We start from the raw sequence: 9,701 nt of genomic DNA, 5'->3' as shown, positions 1-9,701 counted from the left end.
TATATATATATATATATATATATATATATATATATACTCATAATCTATAAAAATACTAAAGGTATAATTGAATATAAACCAAATGACAGTCTCAAATCAAAACAACAATGTATAATTACCCGCTAACTCTTTAACATATGACAGGGTATGGCAAACTAGTCTTTCTCTTGGAAAGACTAGTCCACTCTAGTGGACAGTTGGGCTACAGCGGTAAGAAGTATCGATATAGAATCTACATCATCGCATCATGTTGCAGCCGTCCCTTCAACCATCACTGCTTAAAGACCCTACTATATGCAGACATTTTTGGTTAATGAAGTCAGTTTGATATTTTAATTGGGATGAATCGGTGCCTGGTGTCTGTTAAAGCATTTATACCCGATGGACTTAATATGTTTTTTGTCATGGTAGCAAAAGTGACAAGTCCTTCAAACTTGTTGTGATACATACACACACACACACACACATACATACACGCACGCACACACACACACACACACTCACACACTCACACACACAGGAGGACAGATCTGAACCTGAATATGCCACATGCAGTTGGGTGCCAGCAGCATTTTGTTGTACTTTGTGCAATATATATCATTGTCCTGCAAACACAACAATAGCTAAAGCTCTTGGCAAGACTGGCAAGTAAACAGCTTAATGCTAACATTGGTTATTTGTGACAGCAAAGCCTACAAATGGCTCTTTTAAAGTTACCAATTAAAATACAGTGGGGTCAAAAAGTCACACCAAATTGAAGATCTATAATATTTTAAGGTAAACCTGGAAATAATCAGAAAGTTGGAGGATTCAGAAATATTTAAAAAGACAAGAAGTTATATCATTGAAATGAAGGAGAAATATTTCAGATTGTCCAGAGTTTCTAGGTAAACTGGTCAAATTTTAGCAAATCTGGGGTTTGACCGACTGGACTCCTTCGTACAAAAGCAAAAAAAGAAGATTTTCCTGTAGTGATCTGAGGATGAGTAGTAGTTTCTAAACCACTTTGCAGGATGGAAACTAAGGGGAGGGCTCAGAAATACCAGCATTCACTGTGGATGACTGGGAAAATATTTACTAATGAATCCCAGTGTGAGATGACTCCAGTATCAACCCCCAGGGCGGAAAAATGAAGCAGACACAGAAATGTCAAAACCTACAGTTCCTCCACTGAGCACTGGAGTCTGGCTCCAACAGTGAGTCAGTCCCCATAGACTCCCATGTTAAAATGTCCAACTTTACTAATTTCCTCCTTCATGACAACTGTTTATATAACTCACCTGTTTACATTTTATTAAGACTTAAAGTGACACTTGGGGCTATTTGATGTGGGGTTATGTGAGATAGTCATAAATAGTCAGTGTGTTAACCGCTGTACATCCGGATCGGCGCAATGCCACAAACCAGCATGAACCAAAGTCTTGGCTCCACATGCCCCTCCTTTTTGGATTACCTGAGAGTTAGGAGTGGAGTCAGACTTTGCGAAGATGGTGACGGTGGAGCAGCTCACTCAGAGCTTCAAAAATGCTCTTCAGAAATCTGTGGGTGATGTCACAGAGGCTACGTCCATCTTTATTTACAGTGTACGGATGTATGGCAGTGACAGATGGTTGTATGTAAGGAAAGGAACAGGACAGAGAATAATACCACAGCATATCAGCCATCAGTGAAACATGGTGGGGGGGAATATTCAGGTGTGGGGGTTTGCCTCATCTGGAGTCGGACACCTGACTCCACCATGACCAAGGAGGGGCACCATTCCATACGTTCAGAGACATGCTACACCCTCGGTTTGCATCTTTCATACTGCAGCAGGATAATGACTCAAACTGCTTAAAGACCAGAGAAGACCAAGAGGTCTTGACAGTCATGTACCTGACCTCAACCCCAGTGAACATTTATGGAGCTACTTGAAGACTGAGAAAGCTGAGCACTCTGGGAAACCACAAGCAGCTCTGTAGAAGATTGTCAGATCATGCTGGAAAGCACGGGTCATCAGGTTTCGACCATGCAGCTCGAGCGCATCATTAAAGCGGATACTGTCTTCTGAAAGTCATGTACATTTTCAAAGACTCATCTTTTCACTCCTATTGTTAAACTGATATTATCCTGTGTAAAGAAAAAATGTGTTACATTCAAAATTAATGCAAAATAGAATATCCCTGACTAATGGACCCCCCTGTAATTTAGATACTTTTGAATTAAGCCAACTGCAGTTGCTGTAAAACATGAAATATGTAAGTGCATCTCAAATACACAAATACATTATTTCTCTGTCGGTAAATTGAGCACTGTGCTTCTCCTCCCACTTCTTTTCAAAATTATTTTTGGCAATCTTCTCCCAAGTGCTTGAGCCCCACCCGTTCCCTCCCACTGTTAAATCGTTTGATTTAATTCTCTCTGGAGAAGCTTTTAACTTTGTTTTCAAAAGTACTGTGTAATGTTATTTTTTAATTAATCTTTCCATTTAGTGTATGCATGTAATGTACCCATGTTTAATCAGCTTCTTGGTTATGGACAGGGTAACGCTGCCACACCATATAAAAAGGGCAGATGATGGTGTTTAGGCACTGGAAACTTTTTAAGAGAGGCTGGAGTATTCGCTCAAAGGTGATGTTTATTAACAAAAAATATAACCAAACAGAGGAAAAATTATACCTGGGAAATTCAACAAAATAACTTAAGGCATATCAACTTGCTCTCTCTCTCCACTATTGACCACTGGCTGGTATTTTACCTTCTCCTTCTCCCTTAGCTGGCCCATACTACCAGCTCAGGTAAGTATGGGAATGAGCTAAACAAATACTTGACTCCCTAAGCACTGTCGTCTACTACAGAACAGATTTACCCGTCTTCCCATATACTAGAAATGCCCAGTCCCTCAAAACCAGTCACTAATAATTCCTGTACTTTGCAAACTGGTAGAAATGACCAAGAACTGCAATGGTAATGGTTTGATTGTTACGTATGGAAATAAGGAGAGCCAGAACCCAATTGCAGATGCAGAATATGAACAAAGTTTATTTACGAAAAACTGTAAAATCACCAACAGGGAAAACTAACGAAGGACCACTCAAGCGACTGCTGAGGGAAAAAACAAACAAAAAAAAAAGAACAATAACACAAAATACCACGAGGGGCAAAAACTCTAGAATAACTGAAGTTGTCCAGGAGGCAAAAATACTCACTAGCACACCAGGAATAAACGCTGGAAATACAGAGCGGGAGGCGAGGCAGGTTCTCGTGAATGTGCAAGGAACAACAGGCATGAGAATGAATCGTGTGGCACAGGGGAATGTTTGGGAGAGGCTTAAATAACCAGGCTGATTGCAAGAAATCAGGAACAGGTGATGGCAATGAGGCTGCTGCCGAGAACTGGCCCCGCCCCTCCGTGCTGCCCTGAGTGAGAGAGGAGACAGAGGTTAACTGGAGGCTCAACACAAAAATAAATCAAAAACCAAACCATAACATTGATCTCATTAATATATATAACTGGCTTGCATCTGGTTCAAAGGAATCCTCAATGCATGCACGTAATGCATGAAGGGCAGATTTGAAAGTGGACATTTCAAGGAATAACTGGTACTTAGCCTGCAAGGAGGCTCAGACACAAACAGCCAACACTAACCTTACTTCACTGTAACTGGCTGATGCTGACTTCAGTAACACCTGTCAAATTAAATGAATATAATAGTAATATATCTGACATAAGTTTTAAATGTAATAAGGTTCAAAGAACATTCATACATGGTAATTGGAGCGTGACAAGATATGTGTATTTATCTATATATTGTGTAATATGTTGCATAATAATGCTAATGGCTGTAAAATGAAAAGTCAATAAAGACATTATTAAAAAAAAAAAAGAAAAGAAATGCCCAGTCGCTCACACCATCATGATGCACATGATGTTTCCCTTCAGAAAAAAAAACCCTCTCACAATCAATGTATTGAAAAATCAAAACCTGAAAAATGAATAGAAACATTTGACTGAAATACAGAGGATATAACAATAATGATAACAGTGATAATGTAGGGTATATTAATGATTCCTTAAAGGGTTTGAGCAGACCAGGGCGTGGCCTAGCTGATGCTGGGCCTGATCACAGCTGTTTCATAGCTTCTGTACTATATAATGTCGATCTCTAGCTGCACATGTACACACACACACACTGCTCTCCGACTGCCAATATCCACACATAGTTGCATACATTTGAGACATCGTACACAATTATATTATTATCGACTTATTATAGAAGCTGAGGCTGTACTTCCTACATTAAAAAAAAAACACACCCTTGGTCATTTTTGCCATTTTGTTTGTCTTTTATGACTGGCTGTGGAGGCACCTTTGGGTGACAGTGACCTGGCTGTTTCATGACATTCTTCACACCTTGGAGGAAGAAAACAAGCACCGGTCTCCATCTGTCCTGCTGTCATCATGTGTTTTTGCCACGTCTGCAGATACAGACACTTTCAGAGATGAATGGGACAATCATCCCTTAAGTTCAGACGGAACAACTAAACACCCAATCAGCTCTGGGAAATGGGCCAAACCCAGCATCCACTCAACAACCCTGAGGTAAAATGGGAGAAAATGTAGTTCACAATCAACCCTGTGATTTATATCTGATTTAAGTCATGGTCAGTGCTTGTGCTCTTCCATATCTACAGTATTTACAGCCCATGTGCACTGAACTGTACAAAGTGAGCCACCTCTTTTGAAACCATTGTCACTATGATGCTAAACCACCGGCACTTTTACACCATGATACTGTGTCCATTCGTACTAAGATAAACTATACTCAACTATTTTTGAGTTTAACTACAGTCATTGCTTTTACACAAGAATCACAACTATGTCACTATGATTATGGTACCATTAAAGCTATTACATCCAAAGTAATGATACTAGTCCTTCAGCTAATACTTCCTCTACTTAAAATGGCACACAGCAGCCAAGTGCAAAAGCCACAACACAAATACAAAAGCAACAACATTAATGCAAATTAAGCCACAACACAAAAACAGAAGCCACCACACAAACGCTTTGGCTTTTGCATTTGTGTTGTGGCTTTTGTGTTTATGTTGTGGCTTTTGCTTCGGCTTAAGCTTTTGCGTTTGTGTTGTGGCTTTTGCATTTGTGTTGACCCTCTTGGGCCACCATAGCGGTAAGAAGTGGTCAGTGAACCATTTGGAATGACCTCCATGTATGTAAAAAATTTGTAACATATGATCACATCTTCATCATCTTCAAGTTACAATTGAAGTTACAATTATGAACAAACACAACTAATCAACTAACCAACACTGGACAAACAGTTATGTGGTCGAATTTCCTCAAACAATGTAAAGAGAAAATCTGCTTTGCATTTTGTCTGAACACACCTCTACAGTTGCAGCTGTATTCCCAGTACCTGGCTGCCTGAGTTAATGACTCCTGCCACCTCCTCATTGTTGCCTGCCCTGATCCCTGTTTTGGTTTGTTTGCCTTTACTGATTAACTGCTCATTAGCAACCATTATTTTGAACTTCGACCAAGCAAACATCTTTTACTCCATCTGCTCTGTGCACAAGTTCTGCTATTGAGTCCTCACATCTGGATTAATATTACATTTGTGCTACAGTTTGAGTTTTACCTCTGACAGTAATATCAAGTATCACCTCCATCATGCTGACAGTGATTATATCAGAGAACTGCAAAGTGACATTATGATATTTTAAGGTTGGAACATGTAGCCTTTTGAAAGCACCTTCATGTTCTCATTATCTACGTAGGAGAATGCTGTGTTCCAGACAAAGCTGAGAGCTCAGTCATTATAGTTAAAAATAAAAGAGTCACACTTCAAAATGTGGTTTGGGCGGCTGTAACACAACGGCAGAGAGGACACACTGACCCGTGAGAGAGACACTGAGAGCAACACAGCAGACATCCGCCACAACACATGCTACAGCTATGTGAACTGAGAGTCATTACAGAAAACCTCCATCAATAAAACCAACTGAATTACTAAAATTACATACAAGAAATATGAGGGGTGTTGTTTTTGAGGAACCATGGCTCAGGTGGTAAAGCAGGTTGTCTGCTGATTTCTGGGTTGGCAGTTCGATCCCTGGCTCCCCTAAACTGAACCTTGTGTCAGGATGGGCATCTGGCCTAAGAATTTATGTCAAATCAAATATCTATATGGAGATCTGGCAAAACAACATGAGAGATGTTCTTTACTAGCTGCTACAGGAGGTAGTCCAGTAACAGGACATGGTACAATGACTTCCCCTGGTGACCCAAGATGGCTGCTCAGGAGAAGAGTGGTAATCCAGGGAAGTTGATTTTCCAGTTGTTGTCAGTCATATCCAGGAAGAGTTTGGAACAGCTTCTGAATTCAGTGGAGGGAGAATGGAAAACATAAAGATATGGTTTGATACTAACAAGTTATCATTTAATTTAAGTAAGACTAAGTATAGAATATTTGGACAACTAGTTAACAGCTTAACAGGCTGCGAATGCTCCTGCAGATGTATCAGGTTTTGGCAAGACACTGTGTAGGTGGATGTGCTTATTGTCCTCAGGTGTCCTCTTATTATAAATAAGACCCAAATTAACCTAAACAAACCAATTCATCTGATATTTTCCTACATCCCTGTTGCAGCACCAGTTCTTCTGCCTTCCTTCATCATCTCTGACACTCATGGACAGCAAGGAGGAAGGAGCCACTCTGCTGTAAATGTATTGTTGTGCAGATCTGGTAGTTTTGCTCCAGCAGCAGCGGCAGCGGCAGCAGCAATATGTCCTGCTGTAATTGGTATTCCTGAAATTAAGTCCCAGCTAATGAGTCAGTGTTTTCAACAGAGCTCGTGCTGATGGGTGGCAAACTGAGAACAAGGCAACAGACTGCGTCAATCTGCTGCACAGGAAGAGATGGAGAGCAGAGAGGAGCTGTGGGAGAGGCAGCAGCCGAGGAGGTGGTTTGTTCTCTCTGTCACATTGCTGCTGTCAGGAAGCAATCACACACACACACACACACACGCCCGCGCTATTATTTGTGGGATGTGTATATGTGTTCAGTTGTGTGATGTATATTTTCCTCTGCTATGGAAGAGCAGACATTTCTAGACCATCCTCTCTCTTTTCCTCTTCCTCGGTCATTCAGTAAAGGTCTGTGCAAACATGCCTGTCCTAGCTGACCTTTGACCTCTTCCCAGTAATGTCAGTGCTGTAAGTTTGTCTTTGTCTGGTGTTCACAGATGGCTGGTTCTTCTGTTCTGTTCAGACCTGTGTCCTCGCCATTTGCTTGATGCTGTTCTCCACAGCTGTCATGTGTGATGTCACGGCGATGTCATACATCACTTCAGTCTTCCTGTCAGCAGGCGTCCTGTGCATATGTATCTCTTCACTTCAGCCTATAAGTAGCTCTGAAATTAGTACTTATTAAGTATTAAGTAGGGTTGCCACCAGAACCAATACTTCGGTACCAAGTCAATGTCACGTGGCAAAAAACGGAACGGTACCGAAAAGTACCGACACATGACGAGATTGATAGTCACCCTCTTAGGAAGTAACATAAGATTGACATCCTATTGAGGGAGGCAGTTGAATGAGTGCGCACCACGCCTGCTTGCGCATCACAAGCAGGATGTCATTAACTGTATGAGCAACTTATCTCATGGTGCAAAAGTGTCTTACCTCAAAAGTGACAGTAATCTACCAAAAACGTGTAAAAAAACATTTACACTAATTACTGCATCACTGGCAACATTTCAGTGACTCAGAACACATTTAAGCACAGTTTCCCCGGCACATGCTCTGCGTCTGCCAAAGGGAGGATGAGGAACGTCCACTGCTAGGCTGCAGTCTAGCCGCTATAACAACTGGAAGATGGCGACAAGTTCAGGCACACAACTTGGTCCAGCTGCAGCACCTCGGCTCACCGAAAGAAAAAGCCAGAAGAGTCGCGTATGGAAATATATTGCTTCCGAGGCGGATGATGAAGGGTTGATTTTAGACCCGCAATAGCCCGTTTGTAAAGGTGCCTTCACACTTTCCAAACCTCAGTTGAAATGCTGTGCAATAAAAAGTTTACTGCATATATTTTAGCAAAGTATTGTTTACTTTAAATACTTGAAGGCTACATGCCACTGTTCTTTTTTGCAGCGTCAAAATTTGTTTATTTTTATTATTATATCTATTATATGTCCATATTTTTTTGTCTCGGGGCACTATAGCTGAAAAGCTGTGCAATAAAAAAAATGATTGTTTATATTCTAATTTTAAATTAGATTAAAAATGAATTAAAATTTTTTATCATTTGTTATTGAGAATCGTGGAATTTCACTGGTATTGGTATCGACTACTAAATTACTGGTATCGTGACATCCCTAGTATTAAGTATTTTGCAAGTATTGATGTCTTACAGATTTTATGCTTTCTATGTAATCATGTTTTTACTTATTCTTATTATTCATTATTTTGATTACCTGGTGCATGTCATTTCTTTGTTGTAGAGCACTTTTGCTAAATTTCTTGTATGAAAGGTGCTATACAAATAAAGTTTATTATTAATAATGTTATTATTATTATTATTATTCGATTTTAAACGATAATATAGCAGCAAACAACTTTGTATGCAACTATTGCATATTGTTTGTAAGTACTATTTGTATTTCTATATAGACCAGACTTTCTCTGGTCTTTGTTTTGGTATCCAGGATGGTGGTGTGTGCATGTTAGTGCATGTAAGTCCATCCTGTTAAACTGCTGGTCCTCCCCACCTTTATAAACACACAGGCTCCGCCCACAGGTGAGATACTACAGTTCAGTACACAGCGTTCAGGTGAAAGTGACCTTCCAGAACTCCCTCCTGAAGATGTATATTATGAAAATATTGGCAAATGTTGCTATTGATAGCTAGCTAATTGTCAGCATTGCTGTGGAGCATATCACAGCAATGCTAACATGGGCTAATGGTTGTGGTTAGATTGTTTTTTGTTAGGCTCTCATATTCACAGGCAGACTTTATTCAGTTGAGCTTTTTGTTGGGTGTTTAGCGGACACCTTAATGACTGAGAACATGAGGGGACGGGAGGGGGGTGTGGCCGACAAAGCATTTGCTTTGGTCTGAGATGCTGGTGCTCGACTGCGACATCTAGTGGCGGTAAATATCATATGGTGTTGAATGGTTTGTTGTAAAGAACCAGCGTCAGTCCTTTGTGCATCCTTTAAAAATCCTTAGAGGACAAAAATGTCTTAGACTGCCAGGGGATTTCCCATGATGCACCTCTCTCCTCTTCTCGTTCTCCATCTGCACTCATTCATATCCCATTAATACATGTTACTAACTCAGCTTCTTCTCTCTGTAGTTTTGTGCTTCCTCGTCTCTCTCCTGTTTGCAGGTCGTTCTGCCTCTTGACCTGTACAGTCAACATTTTTTCCTGTCTGTTTTTCCTCTCTACTGCCATCCAGTGCTGCTCATGGGGGGTGTTGGGTCTCTTTCTATAATATTATCTATAATATTAGTAGACCGTAAGATAACGACTATGATTCAGTGCTATATAAATAAAATTGATTTGACTACCCTAATTTCCCTGTCTCACCTTCTTCTCCCTCTCTCTTTCCCTTTCCTTCCTCCTCATGTACTCTACTGTCTTCATTTTCCTCTCTGCCTCCCTCTCTTTTCTATGTATTTTTCTATGTATGTTTCCTT

Source organism: Seriola lalandi, unplaced genomic scaffold, assembly GCF_002814215.2.
Source record: "Seriola lalandi dorsalis isolate HSWRI2012SDOR001 ecotype SW California unplaced genomic scaffold, Sedor1 jcf7180002054686, whole genome shotgun sequence".
NCBI classification, from domain to species: domain Eukaryota; kingdom Metazoa; phylum Chordata; class Actinopteri; order Carangiformes; family Carangidae; genus Seriola; species Seriola lalandi.
The sequence above is the reverse complement of the archived record's forward strand: the minus strand, read 5'-3'. Positions refer to the sequence as shown.